This window comes from Triturus cristatus, chromosome 11 (genome assembly GCF_964204655.1).
Source record: "Triturus cristatus chromosome 11, aTriCri1.1, whole genome shotgun sequence".
NCBI lineage: Eukaryota > Metazoa > Chordata > Amphibia > Caudata > Salamandridae > Triturus > Triturus cristatus.
In genome coordinates this window covers 1,122,374,854-1,122,402,750 of record NC_140594.1, presented here as the reverse complement: position 1 = coordinate 1,122,402,750, position 27,897 = coordinate 1,122,374,854, and the positions used below count along the sequence as shown (strand labels likewise).

Genomic DNA, 27,897 nt, shown 5'->3' with positions numbered 1-27,897 from the left:
CTACTGAGAGGTATCTCATGCCTCGCTTCATGAACTCACCCTGATATATGTCCACCTAGGACTATCTCAACCCTCACCTTTGAAACTTACCCTGATAAACGTCCACCAAGAAGCAGCTCGACCATCATCTCTAGGACTCACCCTGATATGTGCTGACCAAGACATATCTCACCCCTCAACTCTGGGACTCACCCTGGTATACGCCTACTGTAGAAGTATCACACCCCTCACCTCTGGAACTCACCCTGATATATATCCTACTGGGAAGTATCACACCCCTCACCTCTGGGACTCATCCTGATATATGCCCACCAAGAAATATCTCACCCCTTACCAGTGTTCAGCGTTCATTCACAATCGAAGGGTATTAATACTGGAAGCTGGCGGTTGAATCACTCATTGCAAACACGGCATCATATGGATAGATGTCATTTCTTACAACAATTGCATAAAGTCTGCTTAGTGGCAGCTGATAGAATTTCAGAGCTTACTGTGGCTATAAGAACCGCCGTGGAATACAGGCGAGTCATTTGTCACAACGTGTCTGCTTCAAATAATGCGCCTGGCTAGACGCATGATCTGGTCCTGAGGAAGGCTGTAACCAGGCGAAACGCGTTGGCTGCACTTATCTTCATCTGGTGAAGAAGACTCTCATTAAAAAGTCACAGATCCAACCAAAGGATTTTTTGACTCATTCCTTTTTAATGTTCCTTGTATTAATTTTGCATGTGTACCGTGTCTTGTCTCTTGATTGTGTTCTAATGTATTTAATTAATGGCCAATTGGTAGCTGGTTATCAGAAGTGGGCGACAGTTGCTTGAACCACAAAGAAATAGAACACTCATGGTAGTGCGTCAAACGGGTCCCCTAGCTACCAATACTTGTTCGCCTCAGAGACCCACCCTGAGACACACTGGTTTAGGTACACCTCCCCCTCACTTCAGGGACTCACCCTTCTATACTTCTGCCAAGGAGCACATCACACCTCACTCGGGGGGATAATCTGATGATCAGCTGCCCCTCACTCCTCACCTTTGGGACTCACTGTGATAATTTCTGACTTAGGAACAACCCACCCCTCACACTGGGAGCTAGCAGAATAGTTTCCTTCTAAGAAACTCCTTACCCTTCTCGCAGGGAACTCACCCTGAAATCAAAGGTTCAGGCACATCTCACACTTCACCTCAGGGACTCAACCTGATAGTCACCTGCTCAGCCTGATAGTCACTCATGCCTCACCGCAGGGACTCCTCCTAAATGGACTCTTTTTGTGGATTGGTACTAAAATATCTACTGGTGCATACATTCAGGGGCATCGCAGGACAGCAAGTTCAGAAAAGGTATTCTACTCCAGGCTCTGCACTTTCTGTGGCCTCACTTTCATTCAGTAACATTTATTTGTGGATTTTTAATTGCAGTAAACTGCCATCTTTCTTAAGCTTAAGAAATCTTAAATCACCATACCACGAAAGGACAAATGCCATGTTTTTCTCTATTAAGGTTGAGGAGTGTTGCCCCATTGATTGAAATACCCCCATGCCCCAGAGATTAAAAATAAAATGGTAATACTGTTAAGTATTACCATTTTTTTTTCAATAACCCTGTCCCGAGCCGAGCATCAGGACAGGGCAGGGCAGCTGCTGACTGGCAGCAGCACAAAGAACTTATGGGCAGGGCATTTATGCTTAAAGTGCGCATGTCCGTTTGGCCGGCCATCTTGTGTCGGTCAAACACACATGCGCACTTTAAACCTCTCAACCCAGCTGTCTTGGACAGCTGGGTTGAGACCGCGCAAAAGCCTTCAGTGCTCCTTGGAGTGCCGAGAGAGCCTACTCAATCCAAGCCTGGTGCTGCTCTCATGCTGCATGAGAACAGCGCCAGGATTGGTGGGGGAGTTGCCTGAGACCCACGCTGGAGGAGTCGGGGCCACAGTACAGGAGTACAGATGTGCGACAAGGTAAGTGAGTTTTCTTTTCTTTAGTGTTTTAAATGCATTTAATGTATCACTGACATGCATTACGTTACCATTTTGAAGTTACGATATTGTAATGCGTGTCGGCAAGTTTGTTGATGTAATTTGCACCGCATGTACCAGCACACACCTCCTATTTTCGCGCTTCACCACTCTCCGTAGGTGGCAGCCACCACTGGTTTTTCTTTTTTTAACACTTATTAACAGGTGCCTGTGGCATCTAGCAAAAAACAAAGAAAGGTTCAGAGAGCCCTGCATTGTTTCTCCAAGGGCCCATATTCCAGATAAGGCGCACTTTCCATGTTTTGCCACAACGCACTTTAAAGCAGGTGTGCCAGGTGCAAACATGGAAAGTGCACCCTATCAGAAAGAATGAGCTGCCCTAGAGGCAGCCGCGAACCTGCGCTGACCCCAGGGCAGCACATTCAAGAGTAATATGCAGCAGCTGTTTTATAGCTGCTCCGTGTTTCTCTGCGCAGGCGGCAACCTGCCTGCACCTTTGAAAGGGATTAGCGATCCCCTTGCAGGTGGGTGTAGTGAGTCAAGGTGCACTGAAAGTCCGCCACCTTATTATGGTGCACCGTCTGTGCGCCTTCTAGAGGCATGTTTGCCTCTGCGTTCACGTCGGTAATACAGTGCGGGTACAGAGGCCAAGCGACAATCATTTACATGGCTCCACGCCCCCATGCAAATGAGGAAACACCCTCTAATGATAGCGCTTATGCAATATGTGCGCCAGCACTATCTGTATTACAGGAGGGAACGCACAAGCATTTGCGGTGCCTTCTGTAACACCAAAGTGTCCTGGGGATTGCAGAAAGTGGGAGCAAACACCCGTTGCGCCCCCGGTATGGCCCGAGGTCCCACAATAACGTCTGACAATTTTGCAGATATTTATAATAAATGTGGTAGCAACAAGAAACCGAGGCCTGGCCCCCCTCACACCCATTCCATCTCAGGTGTTGATCACGGGCACAGTGTGGCGGGAACGCACGGTGTCCTCGAGATGATTCCATATCGAGATAGAACGCGGCAGCGGGAAGGCGGGGCGCTGAGGGAAGGCTTGGTGATACATTACAACAATTGACATCAGAGTGATGCAAATATGGAAGGATAATATGCGACATTAAACACACACAGCTATCAGCATCACTCCTGAACTGCCTCCAGGCGCTGACACCCTGTTACTGCCGGCTCTGTCTCACAGGCGGAGACTCCCTGGCACTGAGGGAGAGGGAGAAACACGCCTCTCTTGTGCAAGATTTCAGAGACCATGCTCTCACTCTCTCGGGGTAAGAGACAGGCACCTGGGGTTCCAGAGCCGATACTCTCAGACACACAGGGTAAGGGACCAGGCGTGCAACGACCATTGGGATCAAAGGGCTTCAGCCCCCGCCCCCCCCCCACGTCGTGTGTGGCAGCGTCGGGCTCAGACAGCGTCCCGGGCACACACACAGCTGCACCCAAGTACTTCACAGGTCTTTAAAAGACCATTCGCTTGTAAATGAGGCCTCGCTGTTGTTTCACCCCTTCTAGAGCCCCTGCATCTCCACTCTAACTATTGCTGGAAGAGTCAGCCCACACCGAAAAATTGTCTTAGCCCCCCCCCCTCCCCCGGAAATTTGGTTCTATTTGCGCCCCTGTAAGGGACGGGTATATTTTGGACACGAGCAGAGAGAGGGCTTTCAGTCCAAGAGGGTGAGAGACAGGCACATGTGTTTCAAAGAACATGGAAAGTGATCTCACTCTGGGAGGACAAAAGACAGGAGCAAGATGCTGAGAGAGGAGAGATCTCCTTTGGAACCCCCACAAGAAAAGTGACAGCCATCTGCGGATAAAGGGTCCATAGGATGAGAGACAGACGTATGCAGAAGCATCTGAGAAAGAGACTGTTTCCTTGCTGACAGAAGTATGATGGTAAATGCAAAAACAACAGTTGATGGACAGAATGCATAACAATGTCATACATTCACCCCAGTACAGAGATCTGGGGCTAAATCCATAGTTTTTTTGCTCTTTGCTCACCATGCCATTCCAGTTTGAACCCAGCCATATGCAAATCAGTCTTGACCCTGTGCCTCATGGGAACAGTCCAGCCCGAACTGCCAAGCCAGGTCCTCCCTGGACTGGAAACAAACATCCTAGGACCGGTTTTGGGGTTTCACCCCTCTTCAGCCAGGATAGCTTGATTCCAGTGGCATGGAGAGCACAGGACCCACGTCTGAGCATACCCGTCCCACTCGGGGTGACAAATGCAAAAACAACAGTTGATGGACAGAATGCAGAACAATGTTATACATTCACCCCCAGTACAGACTGTTCCCATGAGGCACAGGGTCAAGACTGATTTGCATATGGCCAGGTCAGAACTGGGGTGGCATGGTGAGCAAAAGAATGATGGTTTTAACCCTGATCTCTTGACTGGGGGTGAATGCTTTGATTTGTTCTGCATTCCGTCCATCAATTGTGTATTTTGCTTTCTCGCCCTAAGTGCGCGAGGTATGCCCAAATGTGGGTCCTGGGCTCACTGTGCCACTGGAATCAAGCTATCCTGGCTGAAGAGGCGCGAAACCCCGAAACCGGTCCTAGGATGCTTGTTTCGGGTCCAGGGAGGATCTTGCTTGGCAGTTCGGGCTGGCCTGTTCCCATGAGGCACAGGGTCAAGACTGATTTGCATATGGCTAGGTCTAAACTGGGGTGGCATGGTTAGCAAAAGAATGATGGATTTAACCCAGATCTCTTGACTGGGGGTGAATGTTTTGATTTGTTCTGCATTACGTCCGGTTCTCTCTTTCCTTCTGTTGCCTCTCGTCACTTTCTTTTCTCACTCTCTTGTATACCAGGGCCTGGAAGGGGGGCTTTTAATTTTATAACATAGGGAGGGTGTGTGTGTGGCCCTCCCTCCCCAAGACTCTGAGAGGCCCTGGGAACTCCATCCCCCGGGGCTGAGGTAAAAAAAAAAAAAAAACCAGCACTGGCAAAGCCATTAGGTCTCAACAATGCCCGAGCTTTTGGCCTGGTCAATGTGAATTTCTTTTAGCCACGTTGTCTAGCATCACATCTGTTGTTCAGCATGGCTGAAAGTCACTGAAAAAAAGCGTTATGATGCAGCCAGCGCAGGCCACATCATAGAGCATATTTGTGTGTGAGGAGGGGCGGGTTTGTGCTATGGAAAACTGCAAAGACAAAAAATACAAGCACTGGCAAAGCCAATAGGTCTCCCCGATGCAAGATCTGTTGGCTTTCTCAATGTTTTCTAGCTGTGCTGTACATGCATTTATAAGGCTTCCTTCAGCCTAGCTAGATTGGTAGCCTGGCTGTCTGAGGCAACATCTGTGCAGCTGTATCCGACGCTTGCAGATGCAAGGTCAGTGTAAGCTGCAAAAGCAGATAACATCACCCCATGGTCTGGGGTTTCAATATTAATGCAAGGGCATGGGGCTTTGTAGGAAGACCCCTTCTGTGTAGCCAAAACAGGGTTGTCATTACCTCCTAAACTCCGACTAATGGTGCATTCAAGCTGGCACATGAATTCCCCAGGGACGTCATGCCACGCTAACACCGGCTACACATATGTATAAGTACAGAATTACATACAAAGATAATTTATAACATCCTCAAACCTAGAAAAAAATTAATCCAACTTTGTGTAATACTACTGTTACTCATGCAAAAGCACTTGTGTCACGTTCCAACCATATAAAACTGCGGCTATAAACATAGGGAGAGGATGGAATCGAGCAGAGGTTTGGTGTGGGCAGGATGGAAAGAGCAGTGGGGGTGGTGGAGACACTCACAATGGCGGCAGCAAGAGACCGAGGCAAGGAAGCAGCACAGAGGCGAGTAAAAAAAACAAAAAAACATGGACTTCTGCAACTACACTAAACAAGAAATATAAATAGGGCATGGTTTTGGGTGAGGACAGTCTTCTCGTTTTTCGTGGTACTAACTCCAACGTGTGTTGGTTTGTGGGGAGAGGATGTGGTCCGTCGGCTTAAACTGCCGCCTCTGGTGCAGGAAACCAGGGTTCGAGCCTCGAGGTTTCGTCTACATCCTGTGATTCTGGGCAAATCACTTAATCTCCCCGTGCCTGAATGTGTAATGTAAATACGGTGCTCATGTACAGTGCTCCAATATCTTCGGGTCGAGTTCGCGCTATATAAATATGCAACAAAAAAAACAAAACAAAAGTTGTTGCTTGTGAATGCTGTTCAACTGATCAAAAATGTTTCTGCCATTTGTTAGGTCTCGCCTGACCCAGCGCATGCGCTGGTCTGGCGAGACTTATTGAGAGGGCTCCAAAAAGTGCTACCAGGCCAGCCTAGAGCTACAGTGCATGTGCGCGCGCGTGCCGCGCTTTGCCGCGATCACTTTCACTTTCGCGGCCGCACGGCCGCTTTGCATAGCCAATAGGTCTCGCATTTGGGACCTTATAAGTATTTAGTTATGCAACTGTTGCATGGCTAAACACTTATAAGGTCCCAAAGGCGAGACCTATTGGCTATGCCAATGCTTGTTTTTGTTCTAGCTGGCTGCAACATGGCCATAAATGACAGATAAGGGGGCACCAGAGACCGGGGCATGGAGAAGGGCAGTGGAAGAGGGAGAAAGAGGGGCAAAGCAGAAGAGAGATGGAGGCACAGACAGTCACAGTGGAGAGACACTGCATGCACAATAAGAGAAACAGAAGTGGAGACAGAAAATAAAACATAAAACAGCAAGAAACAGAGAGGGGACATGTGAATATCTCACCTATGCGAGAGCTATATGCTTTGCCAATGTCTTTTAGCCATGCTGTACAGCAGCGCGGGTGGGTAAAAGTAACAAAAAAAGTTGAGAAAAAAGCGGTATGAAGCTGCCAGCACTGGCTGCATCATAAAGCTTTTTTTTTTAAAAAAACCAACTTGTCCCATAATCATGTATATTTGTTTTACTTTCACAAACTTTGGTAACTTAAAACACAACTTTTATCTCTAATGTACCACACCTTAACAAAAAGAGAGCCACTAGTAGCTCAAACCTGCACTCTAAAACGGACTGCCCTGTCTTGATGTTTCTTAAGCGTCCAAGATAGAAATGCGGGCCCAAGCATAGCATTTCTAACAAGTATATAAAATACTTTTGTCTGTGCATCTAGAAAAGCGGGCCCATGTAGCGCTTTTCATGCAGGTACACGAACCTTCAGTACTGCAGCATTACAAAGTCGGACCCTGTAATGGCAAATGTTTCAAACGTATCCGAGCACCATTTGCATTTTTTAAACATAATTAACTTAAAAAGTTTAACAAAAGCAGACCAGAGCACCGCTCAGCTTTTCAAAAATACTAATAAATTGGCTGAAGCACCATCTATGCGCTTTACTACAGCTATCAATGGTTGGCACCAAGTAACACGGGCCATAAAATTGTAATATTTAATACAGGAAAACGTGCCCAAGCATAGCTTAGGCAGTTGTAAAAATAAGCCAACAGATACTAACCTTAAGTAGACTCACGGTACAAAGAAGCATGAAGTGCTAACACACACAGCAAGCAGCGATAAGAGAGGACCGGTTAAGCAGCTTAGCGGCAGGGGGTTGGAGATGGGCAAGCATCACCGGGACATTAATTAAAAAAATCCTCTCACTTTAAAGTCACAGAAGGAAAAGTAAACAGGCACCCTCGGAATGCAGCATCTGACATTCGACCTTGGTCTTTGAATGCACAGCAAATGTGATGAGATAAGAACAAGATTTACAGGCCTTTTTACAGAAATAGAGTTCAGAGCGAGTGAAAACACAAGCGCTCCTGCGAAGAGCTCAAAATCAAAGATAAAAGAAGTTCCTAAAATAAGAGCAGTGGATGAATAGCAGTAAATGTTCCATGCTCTGGGGAGAGCTAAACACAGGACTATTATATTAGAAAAACTATGGTTCTTGTGGGCAATGTACGAATAAATGATATATATTTGCATGTAGCAAATTCAAACCAGAGAATAGGATGTCAAAGGAGAAAGGTTATACACAAAACAATAGTCCAATTCTTATTTTATACAGTTAATGTTTGTATTTAAAAGTTTCTCAGTGCTCAGTGTGAAAAAAGAACCCAAAAAGAAATGGGACATAATAAATTATATAAAGAGCTTCTTAAATATACATCAACAACCATACACAACCATACACAAATGCGCACTGTCCTACAGGGGCCCCTTTTGGGATTCAAAAGGGCCAGAAATGGTTCGTTATAACACAAGTCGATGATGTTTTGACCCCGTAAAGGATAAGGGACAACTTTAGATCCAATAAGTATATTGACCCAATGTGGAAATGTACACCATACAAAGTTTCCCAACCCCTTTTAAATAGGATAGGGCCCGGGAGATAGGATCCTCGGGACCTATGAAGGCTCAGGGAGGGGACCACGTGTTTCCATCCTGTTTTTAGTTCAATTACACTCTCGAGGATGGAGTCACCGAGGTTTAATAAGGCCCAGGGAAGGATCCCAGGTCCCCCTTCCATTTTTAATTGACTTTGGTCCTGGAGTGATGGGGTTAGTGGGGCATAATGAGGCTTAGGGAGGGGGCTGCATGTCCCCTTTCCCTTAGTATGTGTTGCTTGGTGGGTGCCCCTGAAGGCCCCCATGGTACCCACCTATAATTTAGAGAGGGTCCTGGGGATGGCGTCCAAGGGGCCACAATAGGCTCAGGGAAGAGGGTTGCAAGCGTCCCACCCCTTAATATATACATGTTTTGGCCTCAGGGATGGTGTCTCTGGGGCCTGAAAGTCAACCCCAACTGTGTGTTCCAAAGGACAAAGTTATGGTTAGCTCTGGTAACCATAGTTCGTGCCCTAAGGTAACTATAACTTGCACCCTTGCCATGCACTGCTAATTATTCAACATATTACATCACTCATGACATCTTCTATGACACCATTGATAACATCACTGCAGCTTTTGCAATTAAATTATTAATGAGCAAACTGTGCATGATGGGGGCGAATTATTGTTATCTTATAGTGAGGGTTATAGTTATCAGAGCTAAATGGGGCATCCACTAATAATTAGAGAGGCCCAAGGGATAAAGTTCAGGGGGCACAATAGGCTCTGGAGGGGGGGTGACAAGATACCCCCAACTTAAAAAGTATGGCCTGGGGGGGATGGTGCCCCCAGGGCTCGAAAGCCAACCCTATGCAGCACATTCCAATGGTAGTGTGTGGCATGGCCATTGAAAGCCTACTGGGGGGTTGGATGCCTTTGGGTGGGTTGGCCAAAGGGCTTGGCTGCAGGCGAGGTCCTGCGGCCAACCTCTCACAAGTATGGCCAGTGGATATGCGTAGTGTGGGTTTGGCTCTCTCCTGGTGAGTTGGACGGAGAGCCTGGCTGCAGGCCAGGCCCTCTGGCCAACGTCCATTGCAGTGTGCAGTGTAGGGCTGGCTGCATGCAGTGGGGGGGGAGTTGGCCACAGGCCCTACAGTCAACCTCTTGCCATGGACAGCCAAAGGCCAAGTGCAGGGTGTGGTTGGCTGCCTGCAGGGCGTTGAAAGCTTGGCCTGGCTGCAGGCTGGGCCATGCGGCTACCACACATGCCTTCGGTCCTGTGCGGTGGGTGTTGGCTTTCTGTATGGTTATAAAATATTACTTAACATAAAAAAAACTCTCGAAATTCACTGGAAAACACAAGGGGTAAAGTAACATTACAGTTAGGTGAAAATTGCAGTGACAACGTAAGGTTTTAAATGTACAAAACCACTGGAATTCAACAGTTATAGTTAGCTGTGGTAACTAAAACTCATTCCCTAAGGAAACTATAACTCGCGCCCTTGCCATGGGCTGTTATTTACCCCCATGTGCTGAACCAGCAATTTTCCGTACACAGGCTTTGCTGCACCACGCTGTGCGAGCGCCAGCGCAGCCCAGCCTCTAAATGATGACGATGTAACCAAGCACCCACGTTTGATTAGCCCTCGCAACCTTTCACAAAGGTTCTCCGCGTTACTCGGACACAGGGAGACACGCCGGGATCTATGTTGGGTAATGATGATTGCCACCGTACCCTATTGGCCTATTTTTATTTTGCCCAGGTACATCGTGTTACTAGTCACACACCTGATTCTGTTCAGAGCAATAACGCCTGGCATAAATACCGCCCTGCATGCCATCACCATGCACATAGGGGCGAGCAGAGTCAGGGTAGGTCGAAAGCGCACTCCGTGCTGGACCACATAAGTACCTTCTGAATCCCTCTAATGGGGTGATGAATACATTTTTTAACTTTGCACTTGTGCCCTGCGTGTTTGTTTTGTGCCCACTTTAGTCTTCTTGCAGCAAGGTGCACTTATCTGCTAATGACCCACAGAGCTTGAATCATTGATTACGTGCTATGTCTATTATGACACTCACGACAATGTTCCATTATGTGGAGATGACGCTCAAATCTGAAGACGACACCTCATACTCTATTGTTTATTTGTCTATTTTGTCTCTTTTAGGTTGAAAAAAACAATATAGAGATATTCCAATTACTTGTGATAGTAACCACACATTCTCCCTCTAGGTGTAGGGTAGGTAAACGGTTGGGCCTGAAGAAACACCAAGGACCAGTTAAGACTGATAGGCATGAAACATGTCGATCCCATTAAAGGCCCTATATAAATGCACATTAAGGCTATCCTGGTTCATTGAACCCATACGATAGCATCTCTCTGTTTTTAACTCTCTCAAGGGAACCGTTGTCTTAAAAGACACTCTGGGCAGTTTTAATTCACTGAGCTTTAACTCCATCCTACACATATTACTCTGTTGCACACACTTCAACCAATGTGGCATGAAAACAAAAAGATCTCTGATAAAGAGCCCTCTTGAGGGGCATTGCAGCGCCGGTCCTACGAGGAGCATGCCCTATGATGAAGCATGACACCCAATCGGGTGTGTGAGGGCAACAAGTACTGATCATTAGGATCCCCTCCTTTTGACCTACTTATTCTACTTTTCTCCTACTTTCTGCAGGATCACCGCCTCTTTGTCTTACAGATACCGTTTAGAGGCGTGGGTGCTGGGCCTTTCTCCGTCTCATACTTATACTTCTAATTACCCAACGTATTACATCACCCATGACAACTTCTATGACACCATTGATAATATCACTACAGCATTTGCAATTAAATTATTTCTGAGAAAGCTGTGCATAGTGGCGGTGCAAGTTATAGTTACCTTAGGACACAAGTTATAGGTATCAGAGCTAACTAGAACTGGTGAATTTCAGTGGTTCAGACTCTACCCTGGTACCTTACCAACAAGCCCAGAGCAGCCCTCAGGACAGTGACCTCCCTACCACACAAAGCCCCCCCCCACTCTCTCCCCCAACACCACATTTCTTCCATCCTCACACTGGACCAAGCATTTGCTACTTCCCCACAGCCCCAGCGCGGCCCCTCCCACCTGCCCAGCATCGCCTTCTCACCTTAAGCCCAGCCCTACCTTTCTGCTCATACGCCCTATCTCTGTTCTTTTTCTCCACACAGGCCCCAGCCCGGCCCCTCTTTTCAGAGACCCCACCCCTACCATCCTCCCGCCATCCCAGGCCAATCCTGTAGACCCCAGCCATGGCTGCTGCCTCCACAGAGTACCCTCAATGCCACCTTCTCTCAAGCCCCAAGCTTGCCACTTTCCAGCACCCCACACCCAGTGCTTAATTTGAGCCAGTGCTTTCCGGTGCTCGGCACCTGCACTTAATTGTCAACACCGGCGCTTGTGACAGTCTGCCACATGGTGGCGCTGTTTGTCTAATTCAGAGATGAGTACAACAACAGTTGTTTAATAATTCTAAAATAGATTGAAAATAAAAATTAAATTATTATTCCTATAGCTTTGGGGGCCTAGAATAGTCTACATCGTCTACAGTGGTGCAAGCTGTAGTGGCCTCCTGATGAGAGTCCTGGCACGTAACATTTTTTTTTTTTTAATCACAAATTAAACACTGACCCAGCGTTGTCCTGTTGTCTTCCTCCCTACAGGCTCTTTCGTTCCCTCTTCCTGGCAGACTCCACTCCTTCCTCCCACACCCCATCCACACCCCTCACAGGCCGAGCCCTGCCCTGCCATGGCTGGTTTAGCCGCTCCCTGGCTGAGGACTGTGTGGGACTGGCTCGCTAATCAATTGCAGAGGGATTTCGAGGCGGCCCTCGGCCTGGCCTCTCTATTAAGCTTTATCATTTGGGGACGAGGCGGACATTAAATATTCAGCCGTCTCTCTCACTCCATGCAAGCAATCACGGACCGATTTCCCCTGAGGGAGACCGGAGTTTGTCTCCAGCCACTCTGCGCCCAGTTCTGCCTCAGCGACTGGCGCCCCCACACCGCCCACCCCTTCTCTCTCTCGCCGCCATCTTCCTGGCTCTCCCTCCTCTCCTATTCCTGCACCCTCTGTGTTGTGTCTTTTATTTGGAGTTGTTCCTTCTCTGTGCTGACATGTAAGGAAGGGGGCATGTGGTATCACGATGTGCTGCCCATGTGAGTACCAGGTCTGGTGACTCAGTGGACTAAGGGGCCCGTTAAAGGGGCCTGTGTTTGACCTCATGGTCACAGGTTCAAATCCCAGCGGGTCCACTCAGCCTTTCATCCTACTGAGGCCAATAAAATGAGTACCATTGAGTTGGGTAACAATAAACATCTGTTATTCGGTGCTAAGATACCCATCTGGGTGAATGTGCGCTCTACAAATACACATGCTGTTGTGCTCCTTCCTTCCTAATATTCCTTTAGAGCACACCTCATGAGACTTCCCCGACTCTTATAATAGTAAATAAACTGATTATGATGTCACAGAAGGCCACCATGTCTACCCGGTCTCACAGTGCTAAATTTGTAAAAAAATAAAATAAATAAGTGCCGGGGTTCTCATCAGGAGGCCACTGCAGCTTGCACCACACATTGCTTCTGCCATGCTGCCACTGATAGTAACAACACAACTACTCACCATCACACTCCTACAAGTGATTCAAACTATTTCAGGTCCCTAAAGCTACAAGAATGGCTAGAGCAGCAGGTAATAGTAATTTTTAATGTATATGAAATTAATAATTAACTGTTGTGGTGGTCATCTCTAAATTAGCCAGACAGCGCCACCTTGTGGCAGACTGTCACAAGCGCAGATGTTGACAAATAAGTGCCAGTGCCGAGAACCAGAAACCACCGGCTCAAATTAAGCACTGCGGTCTGTCCATTTGAATTTGACACACAGGCCCTCTCGGTCTCCAGCTTTGAGCATGTATGTGGTATTTTGTTTTCTATACGGCAAACGTAGCAAAAAGGCTCTACTTCCCTTGTTTCCCCCTAAGGCCATCGTGCATTCATTAATTTTTTTGTTTCCCTTCAACAACTTCTGCTAGAGGGCCGTTACACACATTCATTACTCTCCCATCCCCCAAATCTGAAACCACAATTTTTATTTCCAAATCTCTGCCATCTTCCCATACAACATTTCCTGCAGTCCTCAGCTCTCATTACAGGTAGGGCTTGATTTTGGGTGCCTCTTCCTGTACGGTTGACCGCCTACCTTCATTCTTATGAAGATGTAAACCGAGACCCCCCCAACCACCAAAGTGGATACAATAGTCACAAAGTGGCCTGCAGAATTGGACAAATAATTAAGATGCTGCATTCAGACCTCGACACAGTACCCAAAATATGCCATCAGAAGTGGGCATAATAATTCATATGTTGCCTTCAGAACTACACATACTGTTGAAGATGTAGCCTCCAGAACTGGACACAATATTCCAGATGTTGCCTCCAGAACTGGATACAATATTCCAGATGTTGCCTACGGAACTAGACACAATATTCCAGATGTTGCCTTCAGAACTGGACTCAATATTCCAGATGTTGCCTCCAGAACTGGATACAATATTCCAGATGTTGCCTACGGAACTAGACACAATATTTCAGATGTTGCCTTCAGAACTGGACTCAATATTCCAGATGTTGCCTCCAGAACTTGACACAACATTTCAGATCATCCCCAGAGTTGGCTACAATGCTCCAGTCAGTGCACTGAGGCCTGGATTCAGTACTTTAGATGACATCACTACAGTGACATGTAGAGTGGTAAGATAAACCATTTTGTTGATTATCACCTGTCCCAAGACACCCCAACATTCCTATAGCCCCCTCTCCAACTGCCCCCTGCTTATCTATAGCTTGTTTTTATTTATTCACAATACTACTGTTTGAAACGTTATTGAAGTCTTTACTGAAGTTAAAGTGAGCTCTGTCTATGGACCCCACTTGATGATGCTTGAACTCTAACACCCACTCAGACCTGGACGGACTGACGTGATCCTGCAGCTCTGGCCTGCTCACTCCATGCCTTGGTGGACTCTCTGTTCATGGTGTGGCTTTTGATGGGGCTGCCTCATGCATTCCTGGAGCTGTGGTCTTGGATGACATGGAGTAAGGTACCCAATCTTACCCCTCAGGTTGAGGAACATTTATTTCACCTATAAGTGATCCAATACATTTTCTAGCTAGTTATCTTAAATTTAGTTTTCCAAAGTTGAGAGTCTTCCCGGAGCCCTTGCTTTTTGGACTGGTGTCTCACCGACCTCTCTCCAGTCCTCTGGACCCTTCCTCTCACTAGAGAGTAACTTGACAGAGCTGCTAGGGATATTTCCTCAATCTCTCTAAAGTCATTTAATAACCAGTTACTATTGCATTCAGCTTTATTGGAATACCCGTCTACATTGTTCAAATGCCAGTTGTAGCTCTGGCACTGGAGACTGGGCTAGCATCCTTTCCCCATCCCTGGCTATTCATCAGTACATTCATTCTTATTCTGTCTTGGTCAGCTGGAAGCAGCGGGCTTGGTATCCATGGCCCAATATTCAATATCAAAGACTGCATCAATTACCACAGACCCAAACCGCACACACTGAAAACTAGCAGACAGATGATCATACTCTCAACATCCACCTTCAATCTCTCTATGCCGCTTCCTTCCTACTTTTTGATCCATACACAGGACTCTTCACGGTCCTTAGAATTACATGTACTCCTCGCCATTTCAATTCACGCAAACCATCCTCTGATGTTATGACACCAATCCTTCGAGAATCGTGATAGACTGAACAACCAAGACGTCCTACTTCATCTTCTACACATGATTGATGCCACAAATCAAACATGGATGTGGAAATCATCTCGAAAAGTGAAACAATACCTCTTTTTATTTAAAGTTCCTACCTAAATCACCCACACAATGCTAATCTGGGAGGAGTAACTGAGCCAGTCTAAAACCAGAGATCAAGCAGGTTCTACGCTTGTCACTAAATGAGTTGATGATGCGATGAAGCTAATTTGAGAACATTGACTAAATAATAATAATAAAGCAAATTTGTAAAGAGCCTGGTTACACCACAACAGTGACCCCCACGCTAGGACCTAGATTTATGTGAGGAGAGACACTGGAGATGCGCAACTAAGAGGGTTTAGAGCGAATTGCAGAACAGCCATGTTTTCAATTTGCTCCTGAAATCTTTCTCCGAAGGAGACGCTCTCAGAGCATAAGCGAGAGAGTTCCACATTCTCGCAGCCAAGAACGAGGCACAAGCTTCCATTCTGGCTTTTCCGGTCTTCGGAACTCTAGCAAGCTTTGCCTCAGACTATCTAAGATCATGACCTGGGATGTACACTTGTCTCATAGGATGCAGGTAGGTGAGGCCTTGCTTGTTAAGTATTGGCAGCATTTAAACCACTGAGACCAGTCATTTAACTAATCTGAGACCAGTCATTTAACTAATCTAAGACCAGCGAATAGTTACTAAACTCATCAGGGACCAGGGACTGAACTAAATCAAGACCACTGACAAAACTAATCTGAGACCATTGATTAAAGTAATCTGAGACCAGTCTTTTAACTAATCTGAGACCAGCGATCAGTTACTAAACTCATCAGGGACCAGTGACTGAACTGACAAAACTAATATGAGACCATTGACTAAACTAATCTGAGACCAGTCCTTTAACTAATCTGAGACCAGTCATTTAACTAATATGAGACCAGCAAACAGTTACTAAACTCATCAGGGACTAGTGACTGATCTAAATCAAGACCATTAACAAAACTAATTTGAGACCAGTGACTAAACTAATCTTGGACCAGCAACAAAACTAATATGCAACAACTGACTAAACTAATCCGAGATCAGTGACTAAACTAGTCTGGGATCAATAACTAAACTAGTCTGGGACCAACAACTAAACTAATCTCGGAGCAGTGACTAAACTAATCTGAGACCTCTGACTAAACTAATAAAGGACTAATAACACTAATTTGGGATGAATTTCTAAACTAACCTCTGACCAGTGATTAGGTTAATCTAAGACTAATAACTAGGCTAACCTGGCACATGTGACAAAGCTAAACTCGGAACAGTAACAAAGCTAATTTGATATCAGTGACTAAACTAATCTGGGAACAGAGACAAAACTAATCTGAGGACAGTGACTGTGCTAATCGGGCACCAGAGACTAAAGTAATCTGAGTCCAGTGACTAGACTAATCTGGGATCAGCTCCTAGGGTAATCTGGCACCAGTGGCTGAACTAATTTGAGACCAGTGAGTAGACTAATCTAGGACAAGTGACTAATCTAATCTAGGACTAGTGAATAATCTAATCTGAGACACCTGACCAAATTCATGTGGAATCTGTGACTAAACTAATGTGAGACCATTGACTAGTCTAATCTAAAACCAGTAACTAGGATAACCAGTGACTAAACTAATCTTGAACCACAACTAAAGTAAACTGGAACCAGACACTAAATTAATGTGAGACCAGTGCGAAAGTTAATCTCAGACAAGTGACTAAACTCGTCTCGGAGCAGTAAATACAACAATTTGAAATCAATGACTAAACTGCTGGTCATTCGGCAAACATGTTGAAATAACAGTTATTTACAAAAATGAACATAGTCATACTCTATTTTCTTTGCTCCCATCAATCAGGTTTTTAACAATATTTACTGAGAGTGCGACCTACGGAGGAAGCGACCCTCTCTGTGGTTAGGTTATAGGTGCCCCCATACTGTGGATGAAGAGAACTCCTGCCTTCGGGTCCTCGTTTGACAGCCTCTGACTTGGTTTGGCCTGGCATTGCCCCTCAGTCTTCTGCACCTTGTAGAGTTGTGAATCCCCAAGACTGGGTCACTCTGTCCATTTTAGGACATCTCATTTTGCTCAGACAGACTCACTGAGATGATGTCCAGCCAGGAGAAGGGCAGCAGACAAGGACTTGCCTCTGACAAATCTCTGCCTTGAAGTCAAAGTTGACAATCTCCCTTTGTTTAAGGAGCACGTAACTCTTTTTTTTCTATTCTCGGTGGGTCTCTCCAGATGTATAGGGTGGACTGCTTCAAAATGGGTTGTGGACTAGAGCCATGCTGGTGAAACCACAGAGGTCCAGTTGTCAGGCAACAGCCTCCACAACCCAGGAAAGTGTCAGTGGAGAGCAGCCCAAGGTGCTCTAAAGGGAAAGGATTGGTGGTTCTTCCCAGTGCATCAGACCTCTACAGTTGCAACAGGGGACCTTCTTAAACACACATGCATAAAAATATAAAAAAATAAAACACACACACAAACATTACACACCTGAGGAAAGGAACCGGCCCCACTTTACAGGGGAATGTTCGTAGTAGGGGTGGGTGCAACTTGTGGATTTTCACTCTGCAGAATTCTGCAGAGTTACATAAAAACTCTACACATAGTGCTGCAAATGGGCGGAATTTAGCACATTGGGCTCTTTGCGATGATTTTTAGGGCCGGGCCATTGGTCTGCACTAGATGTTCTACTGGAACTGCAGCTTTCTCACCGTGACTGGTAGCGGCTGCCCGTGACTGCCCATGGTGAGAAAATCTCACCGGGTGCCCCAAAATGATTGCTGACAAACCGAACGCGTGTAAAAACTCTGCTACGCAGAGGTTGGTGGAGTTTTGCTGTAACTCCACGTTGAAAGTGTAATGCGGAGCGGGCAAAACTCTGCAGACTCCGCCTGCGGAGCGAAATTTAATGCCCACCCCTAGTTTATAGGCACCCTATCCATCAGAGATTCAGGCAAAAAGGTCCATGTCCATAGATTATAATTTGCAGCCACCGCCAAGTGCCACCTCTTAGCCCTTGTGAGGGGCAGCAGCCCCCCTCAATGAGCCTGAGTGTATACTTTAAGAGCACCAGCCTTTAGAAGAGATAAACTAAGGTGCAAATATCTCTTGATAACTGGGGAGCACTTAGAGTGGACTCCCAGATTGTCAGGTCTACTTTGGGGAGGGAAAATAATGCCTGTCAGAACAGAAGGGCAGAGCTGGGCACTGAAGCTGGCCCTTCCTGCCAGCACATGTGCAGACACACACTGAAACATGTCCGGCTTCTGACCTTGACTCAGCCAGCACTACATACAACACAGATAGCTGAGTAGGTTGTGCGTACACTGAAGAGGTTTATGCTTCCCCTACAGGGACTAGTCTGAAGTAGATACAATTAATGCCATTAAGAGAGGGTATAGTCACACATTTTGACACTTTTTACTTGGAGACAATTAGACATTTCAGCTTGCCATGTATGCTACATAAACAGCAACAAAGGAGACTCTGGGTGGAACTGAAATAGTTTCCATTTTGTAATAAGCTAACTGGAGAAAATGGCGTCACTTCACCATTGAGTGTCAATCAAACAAGATTTAGGAGGGTATTTTGATGGAACCGACAACCATCGCAAATCTGCAGTTCACTCTCCTCATTGAGATAGGGTGCCCAGATTCCCAAAACAAATAACCGGAACAGGTCATAAACATAGAAGTAGGACTACAGTTTACGATGGTGGCTGGTGATAAGTTGGTGCAGGCAGTGACCTCTGACTCCAGTGAGCAGGGTCATGCTGGCGGTTCGGTACGTCTGGTCACCCTACATTAAGAGGAACCGCCATATTTAGATGGAGAAGCCTCAGCGGGCTTCGCTAAAGGAAACCACTTCCCAGCAGCCTCCAGAAGGCGGCCGTATGTGTCAGAGGCTCCACCCTATTTCGGACACACGTGCATACATATTATTTCATGCCCAGACAGGCAAAGTTGGGCGGGGTGAGGGTGAAAACTCGCGGCACGGTAGGGACATGAAATTTTCACTTTTTAGAAATATTTGCCTCTTTGGGTGGTTGGTTCTGAAATACAAAAAACATTGTTGACCAACAGCGGTGATATATTTGCACCACGATGAAAGAGCACACTTAACAACAAGAGGATGTGGCGTAACAGCTAGAGCAGCAGACTTTGAAGCTGAGGAACTGTATTTGAAGGGGGAGTGCTCAATACCCTGCAATTCTGCGCAAATCACTTAATCCCCCCTGCCTAAAAATGTATGTGTCCGTCTGTAATGCAACTGGTGCTCATGTAAAGTGCTGTGATACCATTGGGTCGAGTTAGCGCTTTATAAAACTGCAAAAAAAAAAAAATCCAGACAGGCCGAGAGGGAGCTCTCAATTTGGAGGGCAGGCTTATGCCAGGTGGGTGGAAATTGGACTTTGCAGCCCCGGAGGGTTTGCCAAGTAGAGATAGAGCTCATAATGACCCCCTTATGAGTTGTCATATGTGAGGCCCAAATACTGCAGACGTGTCTGGATGTGTGCGTGGGGGTTTGAACATGAATGTGTATGTTTGCATATGTGTTTTAGGTACAATGGAGAGTTGCAAGGCACTCATACCCACCACACAAACATACATGCCCACACATATATGTACTCCATATACAGACCACAAGCATAATCCCACACACACAGAAAAGCAAACACATATACCCATACTGACACGCCCTACACAGACATGAAAAATGTAGCACCAGGCGACCTGTGCGTTAGCATCATAATGAGCATAATTTTGGTAGAAATTACGCTATTAAGCCAGACTGGGTAATTACGCATCACGGGACCAACACAAACAACAGAGCGTGAGTGGCTGTTGATCATGGCGATTTTATTTTTTTGCAGTATTTTAGTAGCCCAAATGCTTTCTCGTATCCAAAGTGGACTAAAGCATGCATTTTATACCGAGAAGACAGTGGCGAGTGGCAATTTTGCATTTCACATAATTACATGGAGTTTTGCTGAAATTTCCAATAATTACACAAAAGCAAATTATGCAAATTTTGTACACACCTAGAAAAACACAGTTGTCTCACACACACACACACACACACACACGTAAACGCATCGTGACTGCTAGGCACAGTCTCTCTCTCACACAAACACACACTGGGAGCGTGGCACACACCACCCCTCTCGTTGTAAGTAATGGCGGTGCATTAAGATATTAGACCATGACAGCTATAATTCTAACCAATTTCAGTCGGCTTCCTGCTAATCAAAGTGAGGCAGGAGCCATTATTTATGGCAGCACTCCCCACAGATGAAAATGAAACACCACCACATCCTGCATACCCACTCCTGGATGCCAGCTTTGCTGCCCACGCCACAGCCCTGCCCCCTGTCACGGAGCCCTGGCACGTCCTTATGCACGTTCCCTGCCAGGAAAAGAACATGGATTCATTTCTGGAAATAGCATTTGCCAGAGCACATGCGTCTATTTAGGTAAATTATGCTTTGCAAGGGCTGGGGCTGGCTAGTGATGAGCAACTCTGCGGTCCTCATGTTAATGTTTGACTTTCCTATCTTGGAGATGACAGAGAGAGGGGTGTCAATACACAAACCATTGAATAGTGGGTATGAAATCAAACCCATTTGCCCCAATGACAGCATCAAAATGTAATGTATAGCAAAATGTATATAGCACTTACTACCACTGAAGAACCGGGATTTAAACCCAGCGGCGCAGGGGACACGCCCGAAGTCTTCGGGTTCACCTGTCTTAGAGTACAGAGACACGGGATTCTTCTGCTGACATCAAAGATCAATTTTATTAGCAGCAGCCAGTAACAGAGGTCCTAGAAGTACAACATGGTGTATGTTCTCAGGAGACTGCTCAACATAATAGAGCGGAGCATCGTCTTTTATGCCAAAAACCATGTTCCTGGCTAGCATCCATTATTCACAAATTTGACCAATCAGAGGATGATATTTACAGAGGCATCACATAACGACAAACCCACTTTCAGTTATCCAACCCATCGCCAATGACAAGGTAAAAATCCAGCATTCTTGTTCGAACAGGCTGGACGGGCCCACCATAAAAGACCTCAACCCAAATCAATAATTAGGCCATAAGGCCATAAAAGTAAGGAGCAGAAACAGATGAGGAGAAAGATAGAGGGGTGTGTGCGTGTGCCATAGAAGCAATAATGTCCTGCTCTTTGATCTCTATCTGACCAGTTGCTTAACAAGGTACTGGCTCAACAAGTTTAGCCTCGGGCAACAGGGTCAGTTGACGCAGGTCAAACTGAAGTCAACACGAGCTCAAACTAAGGTGTATGCGTCCCTAGAGGCTCGCTTGGCCACAGTCATCCTGTAGTCATTAGCCTATGTGAGGGCAACCAAAAAATGGCAGTTATGCACAAAATGGAACTCACGGGTGCAGACCAGATCGTCAAATACACAGTGAATCCATCGGTGTAGCATGACAAAAACGCTTACGCATACCGCACTTCTCAGTCGCAGTTCGCTGATACCAAAATCATCACGAAACGACAACCTTCATTGAATGGGTTCAGAATTCACGGAACCACAGACCCTCCTTTTGCCCTTACATAGGCAATAACCTAAACTCACGTCAATCTGAGTCAAGGTCTATATTCATCAGATCATTGAGATGTTGCTGTAGCATCATCCTGGTACTTAGTAACTCCCTCTGGACAGGTCTCCTCGAACACGAGGTAGCAAAAAGGCCACAGATAGCAGGAGCACACTGTATACAAAGACAGAACAGGAAAAGGATAGCTAATACCATCCCAATGACCATCAGAATCTTCCATCCCCAGGTGGATAACAATCCCCAGAACCATCCCATTAACGACCAATCTCCTTCGTCCACATGTACGGACTCGGAGAGCTTATGTAGCTTGGAGACGGTTTGGAAAACTGTCGGAGCGTTGTCTGGAATGAAAACACAACAGCTTGATTGGATCAATTTACAGACCCCTCCTCTATCTGCAAGTATGACATCTAACGCAACTCTGTTCTGAAGAGTCATAAGGCGATCCGACTGGAGCTCAGCAGTCAAGTTACTAAGGGCGCCGGCAGTCTTGACTATGGTGGACTCAACTACTCTCGTCAATTGCCGTATGTATCTGCTGTTAACCATAGGTCCCCAGAACGGCAGAAAACCCTTCGAGAAATCTCCCAATTCTTGTCCTGCGGTATCTTCCCTTCTGAAGACACCTCTAACGACTCTCATCTTGTGGTAATCTGCCGCAGCTGTAAATGTAGGGGGTAACAAGAACGAGACAAAACATGTGCCTGAGAAATCAGGGGGCAACCATGTATACGCTCTGTCATGGCAAATGAAGTAGGTACCCTTAGCTGCTAGAAACGGTGGGGAAGTCTGTGATGCAAAAACATATGTCTTAATGCTAACACTCTTCCCTAGCTGAGCTCTAGGATTCTTGCCATTACCTTGCAGACAGTAATGACCCTGATGGGGTACTATCCAAATCGGGGAGGATCTCTTCGCTCGCTGGTTCCCACTCAGACTAGCTCCATATCCAGTAACGTTCCATCCAATATACGCTAGCGTCTCATCTCTCGGGATAGTCTCATAAGAACCTATTCCTCTCATCATGTCGACTACTCCCTTGACCAGAGCACTATTCTTCGGATTCTCCTTCACAGAACGTAGGGGGTTGACTTCAAGGGCATAAATGAACATTGTTCTGTATGCCCACACAGAACCATTGTAGCTAAATGGCAGGACCAGGTAAGGAATACCTTTATCGGTAGTATGGGGCATAAGGCCTCACACCCAACAATTAGTTGTGTTCACTACTAGCTGGTGTTGGTGCAGAAGCTGAACAAAGGAATTATTAGCGAATTCCATTCTCCTAATGGACTCATGTTCGGGCAGAGGGTGAAAAGAATGCAAAGAAACAGTAGGAGGAGGCATGGGTTGTGCAGTGGGCATGAATGTTACTTGAATAGAGAATGTCACATATCCGATTAAAAACATCATTAAACAGTATAAACAGACATAATATTAAAAAACGTTTTCTACTCATTATTATACACATTTAGTTCTTGAAGCTCATTCTTTTAGTAGGTCTCTCCATCCCGAAAAACTCCATCCTCTAATCGTGCTGCTCACGGCGGATGGGTGTTCCGTGCTAAGGAGTGCGCCTGTCAGTCCAGGGAACGCCCTTAGACCAACCAGAACCGTCGACCTAACGTCTGCGGCTTGCACTCCAAGGACTTGGCACCGCGACCCTACAGCTGAACCCGGATGGTGGTTCGAAAAACAAAAATCAAAATAGTTTCTCGGAGAGGAGCTAACCTTAAAAAAATAGCAAAGAAGGAACTTAATTTGTTATTTGTCCTGCGACTCTTGGTCGCAAATTATAACGCTCTTTGCCAGGCAATGTCTGTTCTCGGAAAAGTAGCTCAGGTTTAACAATGTTCAAACGATTCGATGGAGGCACAGCTTCTTGAAGAAGATTATCGCTTTCTGGCTCAGTGTTTGTTCCAATCAAACGGGCATCGCTGAAAGGCAGAAAACGAGGCACGGTCTCAGTCTCAGAATCAGGAAGTCCTTTTTGGACCCACCGGTCGTACGGCAGAGGCAAAGGGGCCCTCTTACAATGTACGCCGTGAATCCAGTTCTTTTTACCGTGCACTCGTACCGCAGAACGGGTGGATAATAACACCAGATACGGTCCTATCCAGCGGGGCTGCTCGTTCTTGGTTCGCTGAAAATTTTTCACGAGCACCCACGCGCCAGGTTCAATGGTGTGCCCTGGATCTTCAGATTCCTGTGGCAATGTATCATGAACCTGTTGATGCAGAACACGCAATTTACCCGTCAATTCATACAGGTAGTCAAGCAATACAGGGGGTTCTATCTCGCTAAATTTTGTCGGCCGCGGCACTCCCCAAATATTTGCCGGGCGACCGAACACAACCTCATAAGGACTCAGACCCATTCGCGAATGCACAGTCATTCTTGTGGACAGAAGGGCTAACGGCAAAGCATCAGGCCATTGTAGACCAGAGCTCGCTTGAATTTTGGCCAATTTCAATTTTAACGTGCCATTGTAGCACTCAACAAGACCAGTTGACTGGGGATGATTGGCAGCGTGGAACTTCTGCCGGATTCCTAACACATCACATACTCTCTTCATCACTTGACCCACAAATTCGCTCCCATTGTCACTCCAGACCATTCTCGGCAACCCATACCTAGGGAAAAATTCCTTAATAAGGGCTTTAGCTGTGGACAAGGCAGTATTGTCCTTCAAAGGGTAGGCTTCCACCCATCTAGAAAAAGAGCAAACAACCACTAAGACATACTTCAGATTGTTGCACCTCTCCATGTGGATGAAATCTAGCTGCAAAGCCTCAAACGGATACGTGGGAGGAGCAAAATGACCAGCTGGAGTTGGAGTTCCCTTACCAGGATTGTACATCAAACAGACCATACAGTTCTTGACCAAATTCTCTGCACACTTAGGAATTCCAGCATTTTGCCATACTGGGGCCAACAACTTACAAATTCCTTTCACGCTGATATGGGCCATTCCATGTGCCATCGTAACCACTGGAAGTACATACGCATCAGGCAACAACCATCGCTGATGCTCTGACAACTCAACCCAACAACCATTCGAGTCCAATTTACCCTTGCTTTCTCTCCATTCATTCAACTCTATCTCTGTAGCTTCAGCTTGGATGGATTTCACTCTCAATCGTATCTTCACACATACTTCTATCTGGAATCCATCTCGCCGGACCCGCAACGTACATTCGACTCATCACATCTCTCGCAGTCTCTTTCGCGACTTCATCTGCAAACGCATTACCACGACCAACATCATCCGTGATTTTCTTATGCGCACTGCATTTTACGATCGCAACTTGCAACGGCAGAGTAAGAGATTCAAGAAGTTCATTCACCAATTGACCATGTTGGATCTTGGTCCCATGCGAAGTCAGAAGCCCACGTTCTCTCCACAATCGTCCAAAGCTAAAAGCAACACTGAACGCATACTGGCTGTCAGTGCACACAGTCACTCTTTTCCCTTTCGACAACACACACGCTCTTGTCAATGCAATCAACTCTGCTGCTTGGGCTGAATTATGTGGGATACGAGCAGCTTCAACAATCGTATGCAAAGTCGTAACCGCATATGCCGCAGTCGTATCACCATTCGGAAGCTTGAAGCACGAACCATCAACCCATAAAGTACCATCACATTCCACAAGAGGAGTGTCCCTAAGGTCTATCCTCCCTTTCATTTCTTCCTCAGTCCTAAGAAAACAATCATGCTGTCGGTATCATCTGTCTCCGTTGAGATCGGCAACAACGTGGCTGGATTCAACGTGTTGCATCTCTTTATATGTACATGACTTGCTAACAAGGTCAAGTCGTAACCTGACAACCGAGCACTAGTTAAGTGCTGTGTCTTGGTACGGTTCAACAAGGTATCCACTGCATGTGGAACCATCACGATCAGTGTATTGTCCATCACCAAACCAGCAGACTGTCGGATTGAGACAGCCGCTGCCGCTGTAGCTCTCAAGCAACTCGGCAACGCTCTAGCTACCGGATCCAAAGTCGACGAAAAATAAGCACATGGACGTTGCTTATCGCCAAACTGTTGAGTCAAAACTGACAATGCACATCCCTCTCTCTCGTGGACATACAATGTGAAGGGTTTACTGTAATCGGGAGTACCCAACACAGGAGCCGAACACAGCGCATCACGCAATTCTGAAAAACTCTTCTGACATTCGTCAGTCCAACGAATAGGATTCAGAGTATCCTTAACAGTAAGAGCTATCAAAGGTTTTGCAAGCAACGAAAAAGTAGCAATCCACTGTCTACAGTACGATGTAATACCTAGAAACGCACGCACTTCTCTCTGTGTCGTAGGCACACTCATTTTCGCAATCACTTGAATTCTTTCTGGGGTCAATCTTCTTCCCTCCTTCGATAAGAGGTGACCTAAGTAGGTAACTTCTTGTCGGCAATATTGCAACTTTGAAAGAGAAACCTTATGATGGAAATCAGACAAGTGACGTAACAACGACAGAGTAGCCTCTCTACAAGTCTCTTCATTGTCAGCAGCGACTAAAAGATCATCAACATACTGAATAAGGGCAGCGCCATCAGGTAAAACCAACAAATCAAGTTGCGTCTTCAAGGCTTGACTATTGATCGATGGACTCTCACAATAGCCTTGGGGAGCGCGTTTAAAACGGAAACTTCGGCCTCCTAAAGAGAAGCCAAAAATATCTCTACTCTCCACGGCAATTGGGATGCTGAAGAAAGCATTCTTCAGATCAATCACCGAAAATCACGTGGCTGTGGCCGGAATCAAAGTCAGTAAAGCGGTGATATCAGGCACAACAGGGAATTGTAGAACAACGATCTTATTCACCTCGCGAAGATCGATCACAAACCTATATACAGGAGGTTGTGAAGAATCGGTTCTTTTCAAAACAGGCAACACCGGACTATTGCACACATTACCTCTCGTTTCCTCAATCACACCTTTCTCAATCAGATCAGAGATGATCGGCAAGAGTGCTCTTTCACCATCACATGAGATACGATACTGTGGAATGCGTGGCAATCTAGCATTCGCCTTTAATGTCACAACATATGGCGGAATCTCCAAAAGACCCACGTCATTAGGACCAGTAGCCCAAAGAGAATCAGGAAGAGAAGACAATTCAGCTGGAAGTTGGTCTTTAGCCAAATACATCGGAGAGATCACTCTCTTTCCCAATGTAAGCTGTACTCCTGAAGGAGAACAATAAAGCGTCGCATACAATCTCTTCAACAAGTCCAATCCCAACAAGTTCTCACCACAACCTGTCGTCAGAATGAGGGGTGCTTCGAATTCACAAGGTCCGACAGAAAGAGACAAAGGACTAGAAATCGGATTTTTAACCGGGGCGCCAGAAAAACCTACTGAAACATTCGTTGAGCCAGACAAAGGTGCGCCAGGGAGTTTAGAGTACATGATAGAACTCTTCGCAGCACCAGTATCCAACAGAAAAGGCTCTGACACACCTGATGTAATCACTTCAACATAAGGTCCACTCTGATCTACTGGAACTGAAACGACTCCCTCTCTTTGTCTGTGGCTGTCCTAGCAATCATTACCTTCTATATTCTCACCTTCAACGTAATAGTCATCCGCATAGTATTGAGCCGTCCTACCAGACGCACCATTCTGTTGATCAAAACAATTCATCGAATTCTGCGGAGGCAAGGAACGCGCAATCTGAGACAGACCACGTCCTCGACCTCGCGGAGCTTGTTGGACACCTCGACCTCTCATACCAGAGACACCATTCGTGCGCTGTAATAAAGTCGGGCAACTATTCTTGAAGTGACCCTCTTCTTTGCAATATGCACACTGATTAGGGCCTACAGAAAAACGCTGTTGAGAAGACTCCAACCTTTGCGAGTTTCTCTGATATTGTTGGGGTTGCTGATAATCACGCTGGGTGTTGCGAGGCGGGCATGCTTACTGCAAAAGAACCTTAGTCTTCAGTTCTTTAGTCTTTTTATCCGCTTTCTCTATCTCATCCTTATTTCTATTCTCATAGTACTGGGCAGTAGCCAATATCTGTGCTGACGAAGAAACAGCCCAGGCACTTTCAGAATCCTTCAACCTATTGCACAACTGGGGAAGCAAATTATGCACAAACTTGTCAACGAACAACCTTTGACCACCTTCTGTACTCATGTCTTGACCACTGTGGTCTGCAAATGTCTCTTCAAATCGAGTGAAAA

The 27,897-nt window shown here is 46.2% G+C and overlaps 1 protein-coding gene across 1 annotated transcript in view; it reads right to left on the bottom strand.

Moving 5' to 3' along the window:
• Positions 1-27,897, bottom strand: part of LOC146786162 (solute carrier family 12 member 9-like) — a 609,812-nt gene that overhangs the window by 312,161 nt on the left and 269,754 nt on the right. The window lies entirely within an intron of this gene.